Raw genomic sequence first — 22,430 nt, 5'->3', positions numbered from 1 at the left:
GTAAAGAAGGCAATGGGAGTCGCTAACGTTCTCGCGAATATCCGATGGTGCTCATCCAGATAATGAGAAAAAGGGCGTGCTGTGAAGCCATTGCCTTCTACATCTTGTGCGAACCGTTTGCCAGTCCAGCAACATGTTGTGTGCAGGTTCCTCAAACACACGTACAAGACTGAAAGGCATACTGGGTGATACGGAGTACACTGATGGTTGTGATATAAACATATTTAACACTCTTACTAATATGCGCCACGCTGTGAAGCCACACCAAACAAGAATGACAAACACATTTTGGGAGAACATCCTCACAGTAACACAACATAAATGCAACACTACAACCACCCAGAATCCTTTGCATCCATGACACATCCTGACTATATTTTACACCCCCGCCCTACAAACCGTAGCACAAGTGAAACCATTGCCTTCTACATCATGTGGGAACCGTTTGCCAGTCCAGCAACATGCTGTATGCAGCTTCCTCAAACACACTACAAGACTGAAAGGCATACTGGGTGATACGGAGTACACTAATGGTTGTGATATAAACATATTTTAACACTCTTACTAATATGCACCACGCTGTGAAGCCACACCAAACAAGAATGACAAACACATTTTGAGAGAACATCCTCACAGTAACACAACATAAATGCAACACAACAACTACCCAGAATCCTTTGCATCCATGACACTTCCTGACTATATCTTACACCCCCGCCCAACAAACCGAAGCCTAGGGGAGTGAATGAAGAGCGGGGGAGACGGAGAGTAAGACGCCGACGACGACGACGGGGTCGGCTGAAAAGCGACCAAGGAGCGAGCAGTGGAGGAAGGAGCTGAAAAGCGACCAGAAATGCAGACAGAGCTTATTGAAAAATAAAGCAAGTCAAACCTGCTCAAGCAATGTCCTTCCTTGATGGTCCTGGGAACCCGCACGACTGCAAGAGTCGGTCACAGTGTGTGGGTTTTCCCAGAAGCCGCAGCCCATTGGCTTAAATCCGACACTGTTGGATCGTCAACCGTTTGGCGGCGGACTCTCCATTTCTGAAAGTCGGTACAATTTGGGACAGACTTCTCCTTGCCAATTTCATCAGGCGTGGACGTGCACTCACCGTGCCCGCTCCCTCCGCTCATTTTTTATTTACCGCTCCGCCGCCGCCGTCCCACTTATTTGGCCTCGCCGCAGGAACCGGGCAGACACCCCCTGGAGACGGCGCTCTGATTGTGAAAGGCTCGGGGAAGATGACAACCGCCTTTTTTTTTTTTTTAATGTACACTTTGATGCGCGCGCACAGCAGGGCGGACGGAGGGCATGGCGTCGGGCCTCGGTTTCATCCATAAGCTCATGGCGAGACTGCGCTGCCAATAAGAAGGCTGAAATAATTGGTCTGAGGGGAGTCCTGTTTGTTTGCATCAGTAAAAACCGCTCAGTGATAACAGATGCACGAATCCAAACAACACAGAGGGCACCGTAGCGTGCTGAACTTTGAAAACGAAAGAACAACTCGATGGTTTCTCTTTAAGGACGGAGCAAGTAAAAAGATGCAGGGAAATTAATTAAAAATAAAAAAAATAAAAGAAAAAGCGGTTTTGTAGCAGCACATCTCTCTTCTGGCTTTTATTTCGGTCAAAAAAGCTCACATTTGGATATATATATATATATATATATATATATATTTCAAACCACAACAAAGCAATTGCAAAAGGACTGGCCAACCCCAGACTAAACGACTCTGAAACCAATAAGGAATGTAACTGTCGCAAGAAACCTGATTGCCCTCTCAACGGGGGGTGCTTACAAACATCAGACGTTTACCGAGCAAAGGTAACACGCAAGGACATTAACACATCCGACACGTACGTAGGATTAACCGAAGGAGCGTTCAAAACAAGATGGAATAATCACAACGCCTCCTTTAGAAACCAGACTTTGCGGAATTCTAGAGAACTCAGCAAACACATTTGGAACCTCAAAGACAATAATGTTGACTATTCAATAACATGGCAAATTCTTGCATCCAGCACACCTTACAACAGTGGTAATAAAAGATGCAACCTATGCTTGAAAGAGAAACTGTTTATCATATATCATCCAGATCTGTCATCCCTCAACAAGCGCAGTGAAATCATTTCAACATGCCGCCATAGACGGAAACACCTCCTAGGTAACACATGAGCCAATCACCACGCCCCTACGCCTGCCCGTACCCGCCCACTCTGTGCCCTATATAAACCATTGTATGTGAATGCTTCCATTAAAATCTCCTGATGATTGAGGGAACCCCTCATGAAACAGTTCTGTAGAGATGAAGTAGTCTTGTGATTTTTCCCACACCTATATATATATATATGTATATATATATATATCAAACCACAACAAAGCAATTGCAAAAGGACTGCCCACCCCCAGACTAAACGACTCTGAAACCAATAAGGAATGTAACTGTCGCAAGAAACCTGATTGCCCTCTCAACGGGGGGTGCTTACAAACATCAGATGTTTACCAAGCAAAGTTAACACGCAAGGACATTAACACATCCGACACATACGTAGGATTAACCGAAGGAGCGTTCAAAATAAGATGGAATAACCACAACGCCTCCTTTAGAAACCAGACTTTGCGGAATTCTACAGAACTCAGCAAACACATTTGGAACCTCAAAGACAATAATGTTGACTATTCAATAACATGGCAAATTCTTGCATCCAGCACACCTTACAACAGTGGTAATAAAATATGCAATCTATGCTTGAAAAAGAAACTGTTTATCATATATCATCCAGATCTGTCATCCCTCAACAAGCGCAGTGAAATCATTTCAACATGCCGCCATAGACGGAAACACCTCCTAGGTAACACATGAGCCAATCACCACGCCCCTACGCCTGCCCGTACCCGCCCACTCTGTGCCCTATATAAACCATTGTATGTGAATGCTTCCATTAAAATCTCCTGATGATTGAGGGAACCCCTCATGAAACAGTTCTGTAGAGATGAAGTAGTCTTGTGATTTTTCCCACACCTATATATATATATATATATATATATATATATATATTTCAAACCACAACAAAGCAATTGCAAAAGGACTGCCCACCCCCAGACTCAACGACTCTGAAACCAATAAGGAATATAACTGTCGCAAGAAACCTGATTGCCCTCTCAACGGGGGGTGCTTACAAACATCAGACGTTTACCAAGCAAAGGTAACACGCAAGGACATTAACACATCCGACACGTACGTAGGATTAACCGAAGGAGCGTTCAAAAGAAGATGGAATAACCACAACGCCTCCTTTGGAAACCAGACTTTGCGGAATTCTACAGAACTCAGCAAACACATTTGGAACCTCAAAGACAATAATGTTGAATATTCAATAACATGGCAAATTCTTGCATCCAGCACACCTTACAACAGTGGTAATAAAAGATGCAACCTATGCTTGAAAGAGAAACTGTTTATCATATATCATCCAGATCTGTCATCCCTCAACAAGCGCAGTGAAATCATTTCAACATGCCGCCACAGACGGAAACACCTCTTAGGTAACACATGAGCCAATCACCACACCCTACGCCCGCCTATACCCACCCACTCTGTGCCCTATATAAACCATTGTATGTGAATGCTTCCATTAAAATCTCCTGATGATTGAGGGAACCCCTCATGAAACAGTTCTGTATAGATGAAATAGTCTTGTGATTTTTCCCACACCTACATATATATATATATTTTTTTCCACTGTCCAACTGCCTTTCTGTTGGAGGTCTTTGAAGATGGCACATATCTTTTGAAGCGTGTCAATTAGCCAGAGAGCGAAACTCCGTCTCCTCATCTGCCGGCCTCCATCCCCTTCATTGTGAATGTGCGATAAGTCGCTCAGCATCGCGGACCGCGAGTCACTTCAAGTGGCTTTTCTGGTCCGTCGCTCTCCGAAAAGACCATGTGACGTTATCGCTCGGGTCGAGTTTGTAAGCTCAGGCCGACAAAAACTTATTTCGACTAGGGAATGCGGCTCTTTGATCACTCTGGTGCGGCCCAGCTGTAAACTTGCCGACCTTCCCGAATCAACCGGGAGATTTCGGACCTCAGTGCCTTTCCTTAAAATTGTCTGAGGTTTGCATACCGCGACTTTCACTCGGACATTAACAATGAGGGCGGTACGTGATGATAATATCCATAACATCTTCTAATACATGTAGTTGTGCCCGCGGTTACACAACACTATGTGCGTGCCGGCCGGTTACGTATTGTGTGAAGCATTACAGGGGTCGGGAACCTTTTTGGCTGAGAGAGCCAAGAAGCCAAATATTTTAAAATGTATTTTCCTAAGAGCCATATAATGTTTTTTTTTTAACACTGAACACAACTAAACGCGTGCATTTTTAAGTAAGACCAACATTTCCAGAGTATAATAGGTCTCTTATTCTTTGTAATAACATTGTTATTCTGAAGCTAACTGTGGAGGGGGGCGTGGCCTGCCAGCCTGCAGCAAAGCGGGATGTTGCCAGGACCGGCCTCGAAATCAGCGACAGGTGCGTAGAAGCCCACCTGGGCCTTTTTTTTTTAATCTAATCACCTGTCGCTCTGTTATAAGCATCAGCCAGGAGGAGAGACAGGGTTGGGGCTGGAGCCAGAGCGCGAGTGAGGACGAAAGAGAAAAAGACAATTGCTGGAAAGCAACTGAGAGACTAATTGAAAAAATATATTTATATTTTACCCGAAAACAGGCTCTCATGTCGGTGCTTGGAGGTCTGAAGAACCCCCAGGAGGGCAAGCCCAACACTAACCATTAATAAATAAATTACTTCTTACCATTAACGCAACTTCTTGAACATAAAAATGCATGAGAATGTTTTATATTTTGAATGTTATTTTTAACACTATGATTACAAGTGGAATTAAAGCTGCAAGCAGCGTTGGTCGGGCCCACCTTTGGCTGCTGCCGCCGAGACTCAAGCCCTGGTCTTAGTCAGACCTACATAGAAGTTTTTTATTCATGTCTCTACGACATTCCTAACAGAAGTTGCAAGCAGTTTTGTCTGTGTTTTTTCTTAGGGGGCGCTAGAGTGCACTTTTGATTTTTGGGGTTTGGTTTTTTGTTAGATGGCAATTTTCACCAGTCCTAATGTGTGTGTAAAATTTGGTGAGTTTTGAAGCATGTTAAGTGGGTGAAATTGCAGATCGTTTTTTCTGGATGTTGTTGATAAATGGCTTTCGCTTTGCATAGTAGTGCTTTAACTTGCACCTTGAAGCATTTTAAGGGGGTCAAATTACAGCTCAAAGAGGCAAAAAATACATTTTTTAGGAAAATTTGCGCAGGTTTTTTTGATGGCGCGTAAAATCCAAACAGGAGCAGTAATCAAAACTCTTTCGATAACTTTTAATTAGAAGGGTTCAAACTCTCTTCTGTGCGTGTTTGAAGCTGAAACGACAAACACGCTCAGAGGAGATAAGGTTTGAAAAAGGTGACGGGTGTTTACAAAACTTTTATTTTGAAGGGGTAATTTTTAACTTCCTGTTGATTTTTGCTGCAGGATGTTGATCATTAAAATGTAGGTCTAAGTGAGACCTACATGGAGGTTTTTGTTAATGTCTTTCCGACATACCTACGGGAAGTTACAAGCTGTTTTGTCTGTGTTTTCTTCCTAGGAGCAGTTTTTTCTGTGTTTTTTTCAAAAATTGCGCTAGAGCGCAATTTTGAGTTTTGGGGTTTGGTTTTTTCATTATATCGCAATTTTTGCCAGTCCTGGTGTGTGTGCCAAGTTTGGTGAGTTTTGAAGCATTTTATGGGGGTCAAATTACGGCTCAAAGAGGCAAAAATAGCATTTTTTGCGAAAATTTTGTTTTGAAGGGGTTTTTGCCAACTTCCTGTTGATTTTTGCTATAGAAGTTTAAATTGGGAAATGTAAGTCTAAGTCAGACCTACATAGATGTTGTTGTTTCATGTCTCTACGACATTCCTAACGGAAGTTACAAGCAGTCTGTTTTTTTTCTAGGGGGTGCTAGAGTGCATTTTTGATTTTTGGGGTTTGTTTTTTTTTAATAGATGGCAATTTTTGCCAGTTCTGATGAGTGTGTGAAATTTGGTGAATTTTGAAGCATGTTCAGGGGGTCAAATTACAGTTCAAAGAGGCGTCGGAATAATAATAAATAAAGAATAATAAAACGCACGGAAAACAATAGGTCCTTTGGCAATGGGCCATGCGGGCTCTAATTATTCATTACTTATCATGTCAACTCATATTTTTCCGAGAGCCAGATGCAGTCATCAAAAGAGCCACATCTGGCTCTAGAGCCAAAGGTTCCCTACCCCTGTTCTATTATAATCCTCAAGCGATTGCAAGGCATAGTTGTTCTACAGCCATGCAGGTTACACTGAGGGTTGTGATATAAACTGTTGCGATCCATGTCTTGGATCTTCACATATTATTGTTTTTTTTTACATCTTTGTTCTCATTCTCTGTTTGATGTGTTTATTTCCCGTTCAGTCTGTCACCATGGTTAGTTATCAGTTTCAGCTGTTACTCCCAGTTCCTGCACACCTGTTCTCTGTTAATCACCTTCCCTTTATAAGTCTTCCTCTTTTCATTCTTCCGCCTGGGACTCTAGTTTGTTTTCACACAATGGTACATCTGCTTTGCACTTTTGCTTACATGAAATTCCTGTATTATTCTCGCGAGCTCTCACGCTGCGCAATTTTATTCATTCTTAGCTCCCATGCTAAATGTTTTGTTTTCCCCTTTATGTGCCCATGTGCCAGTTTAGTTTACTCTTTGTTTATCCTAGCTGTCATGCTAGCGTCTTTTGTTTGCCTTTCCTTAGCTCCGGTATTTTTGTTTTCTAGCACCTTTTGTTATTCAAATAAATAGTTAAACCTTATCTTTGCTGTGTTCGATTTCGACGCATCCTCGAGGGACTCGAACCCGGCACCACGATGCCGAACAGACGTAACATAAACAACTTTAACACTCTTACTAATATGCGCCACACTGTGAACCCACACCAAACAAGAATGACAACTATATTTTGGGAAAACATCCGCACTGTAACACAACATAAACACAACATAACAAATACCCAGAATCCTGTGCAACCCTGACTCATCCAGGCTACATTATACACCCCCTCCCAACCCCGCCCACCGCAACCGACGCAGGAGGGGGTCGGGGTGGGGGGGATGATTGGTGGTAGCGGGGTGTATAGTGTAGCTTGGAAAAGTTAGGGTTGCATGGGATTCTGGGTATTTGTATGCGGGCGGTTGGTAGAGTGGCCGTGCCAGCAACTTGAGGGTTGCAGGTTCGATTCCCGCTTCTGCCAACCTAGTCACTACCGTTGTGTCCTTGGGCAAGACACTTTACCCACCTGCTCCCAGTGCCACCCACACTGGTTTGAATGTAACTTAGATATTGGGTTTCACTCTGTAAAGCGCTTTGAGTCACTTGAGAAAAAGCGCTATATAAATATAATGCACTTCTCTTCACTTATGTTGTGTTTATGTTGTGTTACAGTGCGGGTGTTTTCCCGAAATGTATTCGTCATTCTTGTTTGGTGCGGGTTCACAGTGTGGCACATATTAGTAACAGTGTTAAAGTTGTTTAAACTGGCACCTTCAGTGTGACCTGTATGGCTGTTGAACCAGAATGCCTTGCTGTCGCATGTGAGTGTGTGCAGGAGTCACATACAACATGTGACCTGACTGGTAAGCTGTTTGTACAAGTTGTGAAGGGCACTAAAGACAGTGCCATCGTAGCACACCCTTATTTCTGTTGATTGGGTTTTTCTCAGCACCCGTCCGGGGGAATAGTCACTCTGTAACCCGAGAGTCTCCCAGTCAAATCGGGACAAATTGTATGCGTGATGCTAATAAGGGGCATTCATATAAAACTCACTGGCCGCACTAACATCAAATCTTCGTATTTAATTGCGTGCCGCGTGTCTGAGACCCCTGGTTTAAATATAGCCTGAAGCAAAAAAAAACAAAAAAACTCTGTTTACAGTGTTATTTCATTATAAATTTCAGGAGTCTCGTGGCTCCCATTACTTTCTTTATTTTGTGAAATGGGACAAAATGGCTCTTTGAGTGGTAAAGGTTGCCGACCCCTGGACTAGAGCTACACGGGTCGTTATTGCACCAAAAAGCGAGAACAAAACCGTCCGCCCGCACTGCAAAAAGTCAGTGTTCAAAAACAAGAAACAAAAATACAAAAAATTAGGGCTATTTTATTTGAACTCAGCACAATTATCTGCGGTTTAGCTCGGTTGGTAGAGAGGCCGTGCCAGCAACTTGAGGGTTGCAGGTTCGATTCCCGCTTCCGCCATCCTAGTCACTGCCGTTGTGTCCTTGGGCAAGACACTTTACCCACCTGCTCCCAGTGCCACCGACACTGGTTTAAATGTAACTTAGATATTGGGTGTCACTATGTAAAGCGCTTTGAGTCACTAGAGAAAAGCGCTATATAAATATAATTCACTTCACACAAAAAATCACTTCGATAGAACAAGAAAATTTGGCTCGTCAAGACTTTCCAAACAAGTCAAATTAAAGCTGCGCTGGACGGGACCGATGAGGGTGCTGCCCCTCGCGGTAGAAGATGGATGGATGGATTATTACACAGAGAAAAAGTTTTATACACATGTGTTATACATCAGTCTCATAGTAATAACAGTTGTAAAGTGGCTTGGGCGTTTTATAAGGACGCCTTGGTGCCGCCATTTTGAGACTCTAATGCAGGGGTCGGGAACCTTTTTGGCTGAGAGAGCCAAAAAGCCAAATATTTTAAAATGTTTTTCCGTAAGAGCCATATATATATTTTTTTTAAAGCTGAACACAACTAAACGCATGCATTTTTAAGTAAGACCAACATTTCTAGAGTATAATAGGTCTCTTATTCTTCATAACAACATTGTTATTCTGAAGATAACTGAGGTGGGGGTGTGGGCTGCGGGCCTGCAGCGAACTGGGGTGTGCCAGGACTGGCCTCGAAATCAGCGACAGGTGCGTAGACGGCCCACCTGGGCCTTGTTATTTAATCACCTGTCGCTCTGTTATAAGCAGCAGCCGGGAGGAGAGACGGGGTTGGGGCTGGAGCCAGAGCGCGAGCGAGAACGAAAAAAGAAAATTACAATTGCTGGAAAGCAACTGAGAGACTTATTGAAAAAAAAATAACAATATTGTAACCCTGAAACAGGCTCTCATGTCAGTGCTTGGTGCTCTGAAGAACCCCCACACTAACCAATAATAAATAAATAACTTCTTACCATTAACCCAACTTCTTGAACAGGTGCGGTAGAAAACGGATGGATGGATTAAAAATGCATGAGAATGTTTTATATTTTAAACATTATTTTTAACACTGTGATGACAAGTGGAATTATTAATTACTTATCGTGTTAAGCAATGTCAGCTCAGATTTATCCGAGAGCCAGATGCAGTCATCAAAAGAGCCACATCTGGCTCTAGAGCCATAGGTTCCCTACCCCTGCTCTAATGCATTGTGAATGGAGTGCAGCTTTTGTTTTGAAGGGGGAATAGCAAACTTCCTTCTTTGTTCAAAAAACCGAAGTGGTAGCAGGGAGCATCTTTTTTTTCCACAATGCACTTTTGCCAAATTTTGTGTGTGTGTGCAACGATTGCTGATACATGCCTAGTCTCTTAGGTGAATGAGATTTTACAGTAATGTGTTAATCATTTCACACATAAATCGCTCCAGAGTATAAGCCAAACTATGTAAAAAAAACTGCGACTAATGATCCAAAAAATTCGGTAGCGTAATGAATCGTACCTTTCACATTTCAACTGATTCGAACTGACGAATAGAACAGACCATTCATTGTTTTGTCTGCTCGCGGAAAACAAACATCCTAAACGGCGTGGCGAAGTCGGTAGAGTGGCTGTGCCAGCAATTTGAGGGTTACTGGTTCAATCCCCACCTTCTACTATCCTAGTCACGTCCTTTGTGTCCTTGGGCAAGACACTTCACCCTTGCTCCTGATGGGTCCTGGTGAGGGCCTTGCATTGGCAGCTCCCACCGTCAGTGTGTGAATGGGCGAATGTGGAAATACTGTCAAAGCGTTTTGGGCTCCTTAAAAAGGGGTAGAAAAGCGCTATACAAGTACAACCTATTTACCATTAATCTATGATTTGACTCCCTCGCTGTGGAAACAGGACCAGGGTTCACCTCAACGTTGGACACTTCTGACCTCCCTCCCTCCCTCCTCAACGACACCTGGAGTTGAACTGCTGCATATCTGGAATGTACATACATCGTGCAATTTACAACGATCCATCCATATTCTTCCGCTTATCTGAGGTCGGGTCGCGGGGGAAGCAGCCTAAGCAGGGGAGCCCAGACTTCCCTCTCCCCAGCCACTTCGTCCAGCTCCTGCCGGGGGATCCTGAGGCGTCCCCAGGCCAGCCGGGAGACATAGTCTTCCCAACGTGTCCTGGGTCTACCCCGTGGCCTCCTACCGGTCGGACGTGGCCGAAACTCCTCCCTAGGGAGGCGTTCGGGTGGCATCCTGACCAGATGCCCAAACCACCTCATCTGGCTCCTCTCCATGCAATTTACAACAAAACTATCAAATTCTAAATCCAACAAGATAATGCTGGACTGCGTTCTCAGGAGCGTGACATGGAGGCCGGACCGTAGAAGAACAACAACATCCATTTCCATTCAAACAGAACCACAGCCACACTCACATCATGCGCTTTCAAACATGCGAGTCTGACGAGCTTGAGCGCAGGAAACAATGCCAGCTCACTGGGGGACCCAGAGGTCGACTGCAAACAAAGTGCAGAAGAATGGCTTCTCTCGTTATTGTCATCACCCACGCACATCCAGGGGTAGTTTTTTTTTTTTTCTGAGTAAGCAGCACGATCCGGTCCTTCAGCGTACATTAAGCGTACGCTTGAAAACGAAGCACTCGTGTGCACTTTTCATTCTTGTCTGCATTATGTTTGTCGGAATGAAAGCACAACTACTTTTCGGGGGTTGCTTAGCATTCTCAGGCGAAGGGAATATTTCCAACCAATACATACTCACTCATCTCTGTCTCTTTTTGTCGGGCACTTTTCGTCTTCGTCACTTTTTATACCGTTTGCCCTGCATGACTTTTGACTTTGGGAGAAAATGCTCATTAGTAACTCCTTGTCTGAAGTGCAAGCTCACTAAAGAAGGAGGAAAAAAACATCTGTAGGCCGTAACATATCGTCAAGTTTTGGACGCAAAAAAGAGGACGTTGACAAGTCAAGCCGATAATTGACCACCTGAAGCAGGGGTCGGGAACCTTTTTGACTGAGAGAGCCATTAAAGCCAAATATTTTAAAATGTATTTCCGTGAGAGCCGTATAATATTTTTAACACTGAATACAACTGACAGGTTCAAACACTGATGACATTTATTAAACAGACAAGAAAGCAAGGAATTAAACAGAGACAGGATTCAATTTAGCTCAATGAGGAGAAACAAGAGAATTCTACACCTCTTTTATTTGGACTTTCCCTGATTACAACAAACAAATATTATTCTTTTCAATAACATTGTTATTCTATTCTGAAGCGAACCAATTATAAATAAAATACTTTCGACTACTAATGCAACTTCTTGAACAGGTGCGATAGAAACGGATGGATGGATTCAAATGCATGAGAACGTTTTATATTTTCAACGTTATTTTTGACACTGTGATTACCACTTATCGTGTGAAGTGAATTATATTTATATAGCGCTTTTCTCTAGTGACTCAAAGCGCTTTTACATTGTGAAACACAATATTTAAGTTACGTATTTGAACCAGTGTGGGTGGCATTGGGAGCAGGTGGGTAAAGTGTCTTGCCCAAGGACATAACGGCAGTGACTAGGATGGCAGAAGCGGGGATCGAACCTGCAACCCTTAAGTTGCTGGCACGGCCGCTCTACCAACCGAGGTATACCGCCCCGTGTTAAGTAACATCAGCAAGATTTATCTGAGAGCCAGATGCAGTCATCAAAAGAGGCACATCTGGCTCTAGAGCCATAGGTTCCCTACCCCTGACCTAAAGCAACAGGTTTCGGAGTGTATTTAGAGGAATTTTCTACCATTCTTCCAAAAAGCGCATAGGTGAGGTCACACACTGATGTTGGTCGAGAAAGCCTGGCTCTTAATCTCCGTTCTAATTCATCCCAAAAATGATGTATTGGGTTCGGGTCAGGACTCTGTGCAGGCCAGTCAAGTTTATCCACACCAGACTCTGTCATCCATGTCTGTATCTACTCAACCGTAACAGTAACCTAGTCAGTGGCCTAGTGGTTAGAGCACGGGTAGGGAATTTAGGGCTCGCGAGCCAGATGTGGCTCTTTTGATGACTGCATCTGGCTCTCAGGTAAATCTGAGCTGACATTGCTTGACACGATAAGTAATGAATAATTCCACTTGTGATCACAGTGTTAAAAATAATGTCGAAAATATAAAACATTCTAATGTATTTTTAATCCATCCATCCGTTTCCTACCGCACCTGTTCAAGAAGTTGTGTTAATGGTAAGACGTTAATTATTCATTATTGGTTAGTGTGGGGCTTGCTCTCCTGGGGGGGGGGGGGGTCTTCACACCACCGAGCACAGACATGAGAGCCTGTTTCAAGGTTACAATATTGTTTTTTTTTTTAATAGTTTCCAGCTCGCACTCTGGCTCCAGCTCCAACCCCTTCTCTCCTCCTGGCTGATGCTTATAACAGAGCGACAGGTGATTAGATACCAAGGCCCATGTGGGCCATCTACGCACCTGTCGCTGATTTCGAGGCCGTTCCTGCCACACCCCGTTTTGCTGCAGGCCCGCAGGCCACGCCCCCTCCACAGTTAGCTTCAGAATACCAATGTTGATACAAAGAATAAGAATGTTACTACAATCATGGCACCCACCTGTTCCCAATTAGCCTGCACACCTGTGGGATGTTCCAAATAAGTGTTTGATGAGCATTCCTCAACTTTATCGGTAAACTTTTTTTTTTTTTGCAAATAATAATTGACTTTGAATTTCATGGCTGCAACACGTGACAAAGTAGTTGGGAAAGGGCATGTTCACCACTGTGTTGCATCCCCTTTTCTTCCACTTACAGATGTAGCGACTGACTGTATTTAGTGACAGTGGTTTTCTGAAGTGTTCCTGAGCCCATGTGGTGATATCCTTTAGAGATTGATGACGTTTTTTGGGGATCGAAGGTCACGGTCATTCAGTGTTGGTTTCCGGCCATGCCGCTTACGTGGAGTAAATTCTCCAGATTCTCTGAACCTTTTGGTGATATTATGTACCGTAGATGTTGAAATCCCAAAATTTCTTGCAATTGCACTTTGAGAAATGTTGTTCTTAAACTGTTTGACTATTTGCTCACACAGTTGTGGACAAAGGGGTGTACCTCGCCCCATCCTTTCTTGTGAAAGACTGAGCATTTTTTTGGGAAGCTGATTTCATACCCAATCATGGCACCCACCTGTTCACAATTAGCCTGCACACCTGTGGGATGTTCCAAATAAGTGTTTGATGAGCATTCCTCAACTTTATCGGTAAACATTTTTATTATTATTATTTTTTTTTCAAATAATAATTAACTTTGAATTTCATGGCTGCAACACGTGACAAAGTAGTTGGGAAAGGGCATGTTCACCACTGTGTTGCATCCCCTTTTCTTCCACTTACAGATGTAGCGACTGACTGTATTTAGTGACAGTGGTTTTCTGAAGTGTTCCTGAGCCCATGTGGTGATATCCTTTAGAGATTGATGACGTTTTTTGGGGATCGAAGGTCACGGTCATTCAGTGTTGGTTTCCGGCCATGCCGCTTACGTGGAGTAAATTCTCCAGATTCTCTGAACCTTTTGATGATATTATGGAGCGTAGATGTTGAAATCCCTAAATTTTTTCTAATTGCACTTTGAGAAACGTTGTTCTTAAACTGTTTGACTATTTGCTCACACAGTTGTGGACAAAGGGGTGTACCTCGCCCCATCCTTTCTTGTGAAAGACTGAGCATTCTTTTGGGAAGCTGTTTTTATACCCAATCATGGCACCCACCTGTTCCCAATTAGCCTGCACACCTGTGTGATGTTCCAAATAAGTGTTTAATGAGCATGCCTCAACTTTATCGGTAAACATTTTTATTATTATTATTTTTTTTTCAAATAATAATTAACTTTGAATTTCATGGCTGCAACACGTGACAAAGTAGTTGGGAAAGGGCATGTTCACCATTGTGTTACATGACCTTTTCTTCCACTTACAGATGTAGCGACTGACTGTATTTAGTGACAGTGGTTTTCTGAAGTGTTCCTGAGCCCATGTGGTGATATCCTTTAGAGATTGATGACGTTTTTTGGGGATCGAAGGTCACGGTCATTCAGTGTTGGTTTCCGGCCATGCCGCTTACGTGAAGTGATTTCTCCAGATTCTCTGAACCTTTTAATCATATTATGTACCGTAGATGTTGAAATCCCAAAATTTCTTGCAATTGCACTTTGAGAAATGTTGTTCTTAAACTGTTTGACTATTTGCTCACGCAGTTGTGGACAAAGGGGTGTACCTCGCCCCATCCTTTCTTGTGAAAGACTGAGCATTTTTCGGGAAGCTGTTTTTATACCCAATCATGGCACCCACCTGTTCCCAATTAGCCTGCACACCTGTGGGATGTTCCAAATAAGTGTTTGGTGAGCATTCCTCAACTTTATCTGTTTTTTTTGCCACCTTTCCCAACTTCTTTGTCACGTGTTGCTGGCATGAAATTCTAAAGTTAATGATTATTTGCAACAAAAAAAAATGTTTATCAGTTTGAACATCAAATATGTTGTCTTTGTAGCATATTCAACTGAATATGGGTTGAAATTATTTCCAAATCATTGTATTCTTTTCGTATTTACATCCAACACAATTTCCCAACTCATAGGGAAACGGGGTTTTTATGCCAATATATCCCCCCCATCCCATTTTTGTTTTCCGCCTTCACGGCACTCATCCATCATTTTGGCCGTCAGGTTTCTGTCTCCTTGGCACAATCGACGCCGAGGCCGCGGGCTAACATGTCCCAACCGGGTCTCGCTTCAAATCCGAGGGTATGTCCTCCCTGCTATTATTCCTGAAACAGGTGGTGCGCGGATCCCCCGGACACCGGATGACAACCGGGATAAACAAACGTTGAGCCTTTCTTGACTGGTGGCAAATAAATATGCTCTGGCGTCATTTACATGATCGATGATTCCTTGAGGGACTTGATGTGCATCCCACCTCAGTGAACAACGCCACGTTTTTCCCCCTACTTGACAGCGCAATGGTTGTTTTCCCGCAAACTGTACGCTCCTAAAGGCACGCTTTCGCCCGCCTTGGATTCCCTCGTGGGAAGAGGTTGTGTTTGCACGTGGAAGAATGCTTCCAAAGACTGTAAGTGCTCATTTGCAAAGCATATGAGACACGCAACCTGTTCGGTTTGTCCGCACGTTGTTAACACGGAGTAAAATATGCAGTGATTACACGAGCGGCGTGTGAGGAGTTTATACAGCCTTTCTTCGCCATCGCAGGCATTCTGGGTATCCTTTACTCGCCGGTTTATTTCATCTTTCCGTACCGTGGTCTGATGAAATGAAACGCAAACGACTTGGATCACTGTCGACTTTCAAAGACGAGGACTATCACGTTGGAATGTGTCACTGGTTGCACTTTTCTATTTGGTTCAATTTGGTTTTTTGATTGATTGAAACTTTTATGAGTAGATTGCACATTACAACTCTCACTTTTGTGCGGGTTCCAAGGACCACCAAGGAAGGACATGGCTTTGAGCAGTTTTGACTTTCTTTATTTTCCGATAAGAAAAGTATTTTTTGGGTCGCTTTTCAGTCGCCCGCGTTGTCTCCCTGTTGCTCTCACTCTCGCTCTCTTCCGGGTTGCATGCGCTCCGTCTCGTTTTGTCGTTGTCTCTCCACCTCTCTCCCCGACGTTCACGGCTGTCGCCCTTTGAAGCAATGCGAGAGGATTCATTAATCGTATCCATGTGCGCAACCCACGCACCTGATGTCGATTGTTGCTTCACTCCCCCCCGCCTCCTCGCCGCCATCTTGAGCCGGGCTCCAGCATGACCTGCCTCTCTGTCAGACTGTAAGCTCCGCCTCTTGCTTTTGTATTTGGTTCAATTAGTTTTTTTTATTGATTGATTGAAACTTTTATGAGTAGATTGCACAGTACAATACTGTGAACGACTCTCACTGTCGTGTGGGTTCCAAGGACCACCAAGGAAGGACATGGCTTTGAGCAGTTTTGACTTTCTTTATTTTCCGATAAGAAAAGTATTTTTCGGGTCGCTTTTCAGTCGCCCGCGTTGTCTCCCTGTTGCTTTCACTCTCGCCCTCTTCCGGGTTGCATGCGCTCCGTCTCGTTTTGTCGTTGTTTCTCCACCTCTCTTCCCGACGTTCACGGCTGTCGCCCTTTGAAGCAGTGCGAGAGGATTCATTAATCGTATCCATGTGCGCAATCCACGCACCTGATCTCGATTGTTGCGTCACTCCCCCCCGCCTCCTCGCCGCCATCTTGAGCCGGGCTCCAACATGACCTGCTTCTCTGTCAGACTGTCGGCGCCGCCTCTTGCACTTTTGTATTTGGTTCAATTAGTTTTTTTGATTGATTGATTGAAACTTTTATGAGTAGATTGCACAGTGCAATACTGTGAACGACTCTCACTGTCGTGCGGGTTCCAGGAACCACCAAGGAAGGACACGGCTTCGAGCAGTTTTGACTTTCTTTATTTTCCGATAAGAAAAGTATTTTTCGGGTTGCTTTTTAGTCCCCCGCGTTGTGCCCCTGTTGCTTTCACTCTCGCCCTCTTCCGGGTTGCATGCGCTCCGTCTCGTTTTGTCGTTGTCTCTCCACTTCTCTCCCCGACGTTCACGGCTGTCGCCCTTTTAAGCAGTGCGAGACGATTCATTAATCGTATCCATGTGTGCAATCCACGCACCTGATCTCGATTGTTGCTTCACTCCCCCCCCGCCTCCTCACCGCCATCTTGAGCCGGGCTCCAGCATGACCTGCCTCTCTGTCAGACTGCCGGCTCCGCCTCTTGCACTTTTGTATTTGGTTCAATTAGTTTTTTTGATTGATTGATTGAAACTTTTATGAGTAGATTGCACAGTGCAATACTGTGAACGACTCTCACTGTCGTGCGGGTTCCAGGGACCACCAAGGAAGGACATGGCTTTGAGCAGTTTTGACGTTCTTTATTTTCCGATAAGAAAAGTATTTTTCGGGTTGCTTTTCAGTCGCCTGCGTTGTCTCCCTGTTGCTCTCACTCTCGCTCTCTTCCGGGTTGCATGCGCTCCGTCTCGTTTTGTCGTTGTCTCTCCACCTCTCTTCCCGACGTTCACGGCTGTCGCCCTTTGAAGCAGTGCGAGAGGATTCATTAATCGTATCCATGTGCGCAATCCACGCACCTGATCTCGATTGTTGCTTCACTCCCCCCCGCCTCCTCGCCGCCATCTTGAGCCGGGCTCCAGCATGACCTGCCTCTCTGTCAGACTGTCGACTCCGCCTCTTGCACTTTTGTATTTGGTTCAATTAGTTTTTTTGATTGATTGATTGAAACTTTTATGAGTAGATTGCACAGTGCAATACTGTGAACGACTCTCACTGTCGTGCGGGTTCCAGGGACCACCAAGGAAGGACATGGCTTTGAGCAGTTTTGACTTTCTTTATTTTCCGATAAGAAAAGTATTTTTCGGGTTGCTTTTTAGTCGCCCGCGTTGTCTCCCTGTTGCTCTCACTCTCGCTCTCTTCCGGGTTGCATGCGCTCCGTCTCGTTTTGTTGTTGTCTCTCCACCTCTCTCCCTGACGTTCACGGCTGTCGCCCTTTTAAGCAGTGCGAGAGGATACATTAATCGTATCCATGTGCGCAATCTACGCACCTGATCTCGATTGTTGCATCGCTCCCCCCGCCTCCTCGCCGCCATCTTGGCATGCCCTGCCTCTCTGTCAGACTGTCGGCTCCGCCTCTCCACAATTACATATTCCGTACTTGTGGAATATGTACACCCCAATAAGTTTTTCAACTTGTTTAAGTCGGGGTACACGTTAATCAATTCATGGTAACATGAATCATGACATCAAGACCCAATAAAGTCTATCATCAAAATAACAGACCAGGGGTCGGCAATCCAAAACGTCCAGGGTGTACGCCGCCTTCCGCCCAAATGCAGCTGAGATAGAGTATAAAGAAGTCATACTGTTCATATTACTGTCACTAAACTGCCAAAGAACTGTAGACACCTTCATATTTGTTGCTGCTTATACTGGAAATATTGTAAAAAGAAGAGTATAAATAAGTCATACTGTTCATACTACTGTCACTACTCAACTGCCAAAGAACTGTAGACACATTCATATTTGTTGCTACTTATACTGTAAATAATGTAAAACAAGAGTATAAATAAGTCATACTGTTCCATAACCTTTGTTCATACTACTGTCACTACTCAACTGCCAAAGAACTGTAGACACCTTCATATTTGTTGCTTCCTATACAGTAAATAATGTAATAACAAGAGTATAAAGTCATACTGTTCGTACTACACTCACTGCGTTCAAAAGACTCCGGCTTATTAGTGATTCCTAGAGCTCAAAAAAAGTCTGCGGGCTATAGAGCGTTTTCCGTTCGGGCTCCAGTACTCTGGAATGCCCTCCCGGTAACAGTTCGAGATGCTACCTCAGTAGAAGCATTTAAGTCTCATCTTAAAACTCATCTGTATACTCTAGCCTTTAAATAGACCTCCTTTTTAGACCAGTTGATCTGCCGCTTCTTTTCTTTCTCCTATGTCCCCCCCTCCCTTATGGAGGGGGTCCGGTCCGATGACCATGGATGAAGTACTGACTGTCCAGAGTCGAGACCCAGGATGGACCGCTCGTCGGGACCCAGGATGGACCGCTCGCCTGTATCGGTTGGGGACATCTCTACGCTGCTGATCCGCTTGAGATGGTTTCCTGTGGACGGGACTCTCACTGCTGTCTTGGAGCCACTATGGATTGAACTTTCACAGTATCATGTTAGACCCGCTCGACATCCATTGCTTTCGGTCCCCTAGAGGGGGGGGGGTTGCCCACATCTGAGGTCCTCTCCAAGGTTTCTCATAGTCAGCATTGTCGCTGGCGTCCCACTGAATGTGAATTCTCCCTGCCCACTGGGTGTGAGTTTTCCTTGCTCATTTGTGGGTTCTTCCGAGGATGTTGTAGTCGTAATGATTTGTGCAGTCCTTTGAGACATTTGTGATTTGGGGCTATATAAATAAACATTGATTGATTGATTGATTGACTAGTCAACTGCCAAAGAACTGTAGACACCTTACTATTTGTTGATACTTGTGCTGTAAATAATGTAAAACAAGAGTATAAATAAGTCATACTGTTCCATAACCTTAGTTCATACTACTGTCACTACTCAACTGCCAAGAAACTGTAGACACCTTTAAATTTGTTGCTACTTATATTGTACATAATGTAAAAACAAGAGTGTAAAAAAGTCAAATTGTTCCTACAACTGTCAATACTCAACTGCCACAGAACTGTAGACACTTTCATATTTGTTGCTTCCTATGCAGTAAATAATGTAAAAACAAGAGTATAAAGAAGTCATACTGTTCCATGACTTTTGTTTATACTACTGTCACTACTCAAATGCCAAAAAACTGTAGACACCTTAACATTTGTTGCTTCCTGTACAGTAAATAATGTAAAACAAGAGTATAAAGAAGTCATACTCTTCATACTACTGTCACTACTCAACTGCCAAAGAACTGTAGACACCTTAATATTTGTTGATACTTTTGCTGTAAATAATGTAAAACAAGAGTATAAATAAGTCATACTGTTCCATAACCTTAGTTCATACTACTGTCACTACTCAACTGCCAAGAAACTGTAGACACCTTTAAATTTGTTGCTACTTATATTGTACATAATGTAAAAACGAGTGTAAAAAAGTCAAATTGTTCCTACAACTGTCACTACTCAACTGCCACAGAACTGTAGACACTTTCATATGTGTTGCTTCCTATGCAGTAAATAATGTATAAACAAGCGTACATAGAAGTGATACTGTTTCATGACCTTTGTTTATACTACTGTCACTACTCAAATGCCAAAGAAATGTAGACACCTTCATATTTGTTGCTTCCTGTACAGTAAATACAGTAAAACAAGAGTATAAAGAAGTCATACTGTTCATACTACTGTCACTACTCAACTGCCAAGAAACTGTAGACACCTTTAAATTTGTTGCTACTTATATTGCAAATAATGTAAAAACAAGAGTGTAAAAAAGTCAAATTGTTCCTACAATTGTCACTACTCAACTGTCACAGAACTGTAGAAACTTTCATATTTGTTGCTTCCTATGCAGTAAATAATGTATAAACAAGAGTATATAGAAGTGATACTGTTCCATGACCTTTGTTTATACTACTGTCACTACTCAACTGCCAAAGAACTGTAGACACCTTCTTATTTGTTGCTTCCTATACAGTAAATAATGTAATAACAAGAGTATAACAATGTCATACTCTTCATAGTACTGCCACTAGTCAACTGCCAAAGAACTGTAGACACCTTCATATTTGTTCCTTCCTATACAGTAAATAATGTAATAACAAGAGTATAAAGTCATACTGTTCGTACTACAGTCACTACTCAACTGCCAAAGAACTGTAGACACCTTACTATTTGTTGATACTTATGCTGTAAATAATGTAAAACAAGAGTATAAATAAGTCATACTGTTCCATAACCTTAGTTAATACTACTGTCACTACTCAACTGCCACAGAACTGTAGACACTTTCATATTTGTTGCTTCCTATGCAGTAAATAATGTAAAAACAAGAGTATTGAGAAGTCATACTGTTCCATGACTTTTGTTTATACTACTGTCACTACTCAAATGCCAAAAAACTGTAGACACCTTAACATTTGTTGCTTCCTGTACAGTAAATAATGTAAAACAAGAGTATAAAGAAGTCATACTGTTCATACTACTGTCACTACTCAACTGCCAAAGAACTGTAGACACCTTAATATTTGTTGATACTTATGCTGTAAATAATGTAAAACAAGAGTATAAATAAGTCATACTGTTCCATAACCTTAGTTCATACTACTGTCACTACTCAACTGCCAAGAAACTGTAGACACCTTTAAATTTGTTGCTACTTATATTGTAAATAATGTAAAAACAAGAGTGTAAAAAAGTCAAATTGTTCCTACACTGTCACTACTCAACTGTCACAGAACTGTAGACACCTTCATATTTGTTGCTTCCTGTACAGTAAATAATGTAAAACAAGAGTATAAAGAAGTCATACTGTTCATACTACTGTCACTACTCAACTGCCAAAGAACTGTAGACACCTTAATATTTGTTGATACTTATGCTGTAAATAATGTAAAACAAGAGTATAAATAAGTCATACTGTTCCATAACCTTAGTTCATACTACTGTCACTACTCAACTGCCAAGAAACTGTAGACACCTTTAAATTTGTTGCTACTTATATTGTAAATAATGTAAAAACAAGAGTGTAAAAAAGTCAAATTGTTCCTACAACTGTCACTACTCAACTGTCACAGAACTGTAGACACTTTCATATTTGTTGCTTCTTATGCAGTAAATAATGTAAAAACAAGAGAATAAAGAAGTCATACTGTTCCATGACTTTTGTTTATACTACTGTCACTACTCAAATGCCAAAGAACTGTAGACACCTTCATATTTGTTGCTTCCTGTACAGTAAATACGGTAAAACAAGAGTATAAAGAAGTCCTACTGTTCATACTACTGTCACAACTCAACTGCCAAAGAACTGTAGACACCTTAATATTTGTTGATACTTATGCTGTAAATAATGTAAAACAAGAGTATAAATAAGTCATACTGTTCCATAACCTTAGTTCATACTACTGTCACTACTCAACTGCCAAGAAACTGTAGACACCTTTAAATGTGTTGCTAATTATATTGTACATAATGTAAAAACAAGAGTGTAAAAAAGTCAAATTGTTCCTACAACTGTCACTACTCAACTGCCACAGAACTGTAGACACTTTCATATGTGTTGCTTCCTATGCAGTAAATAATGTATAAACAAGAGTATATAGAAGTGATACTGTTCCATGACCTTTGTTTATACTACTGTCACTACTCAAATGCCAAAGAACTGTAGACACCTTCATATTTGTTGCTTCCTGTACAGTAAATAATGTAAAACAAGAGTATAAAGAAGTCATACTGTTCATACTACTGTCACTACTCAACTGCCAAAGAACTGTAGACACCTTAATATTTGTTGATACTTATGCTGTAAATAATGTAAAACAAGAGTATAAATAAGTCATACTGTTCCATAACCTTAGTTCATACTACTGTCACTACTCAA

Source organism: Nerophis ophidion, linkage group LG27, assembly GCF_033978795.1.
Source record: "Nerophis ophidion isolate RoL-2023_Sa linkage group LG27, RoL_Noph_v1.0, whole genome shotgun sequence".
In the NCBI taxonomy this organism is placed as follows: domain Eukaryota; kingdom Metazoa; phylum Chordata; class Actinopteri; order Syngnathiformes; family Syngnathidae; genus Nerophis; species Nerophis ophidion.
Note: the sequence above shows the minus strand (reverse complement) of the source record.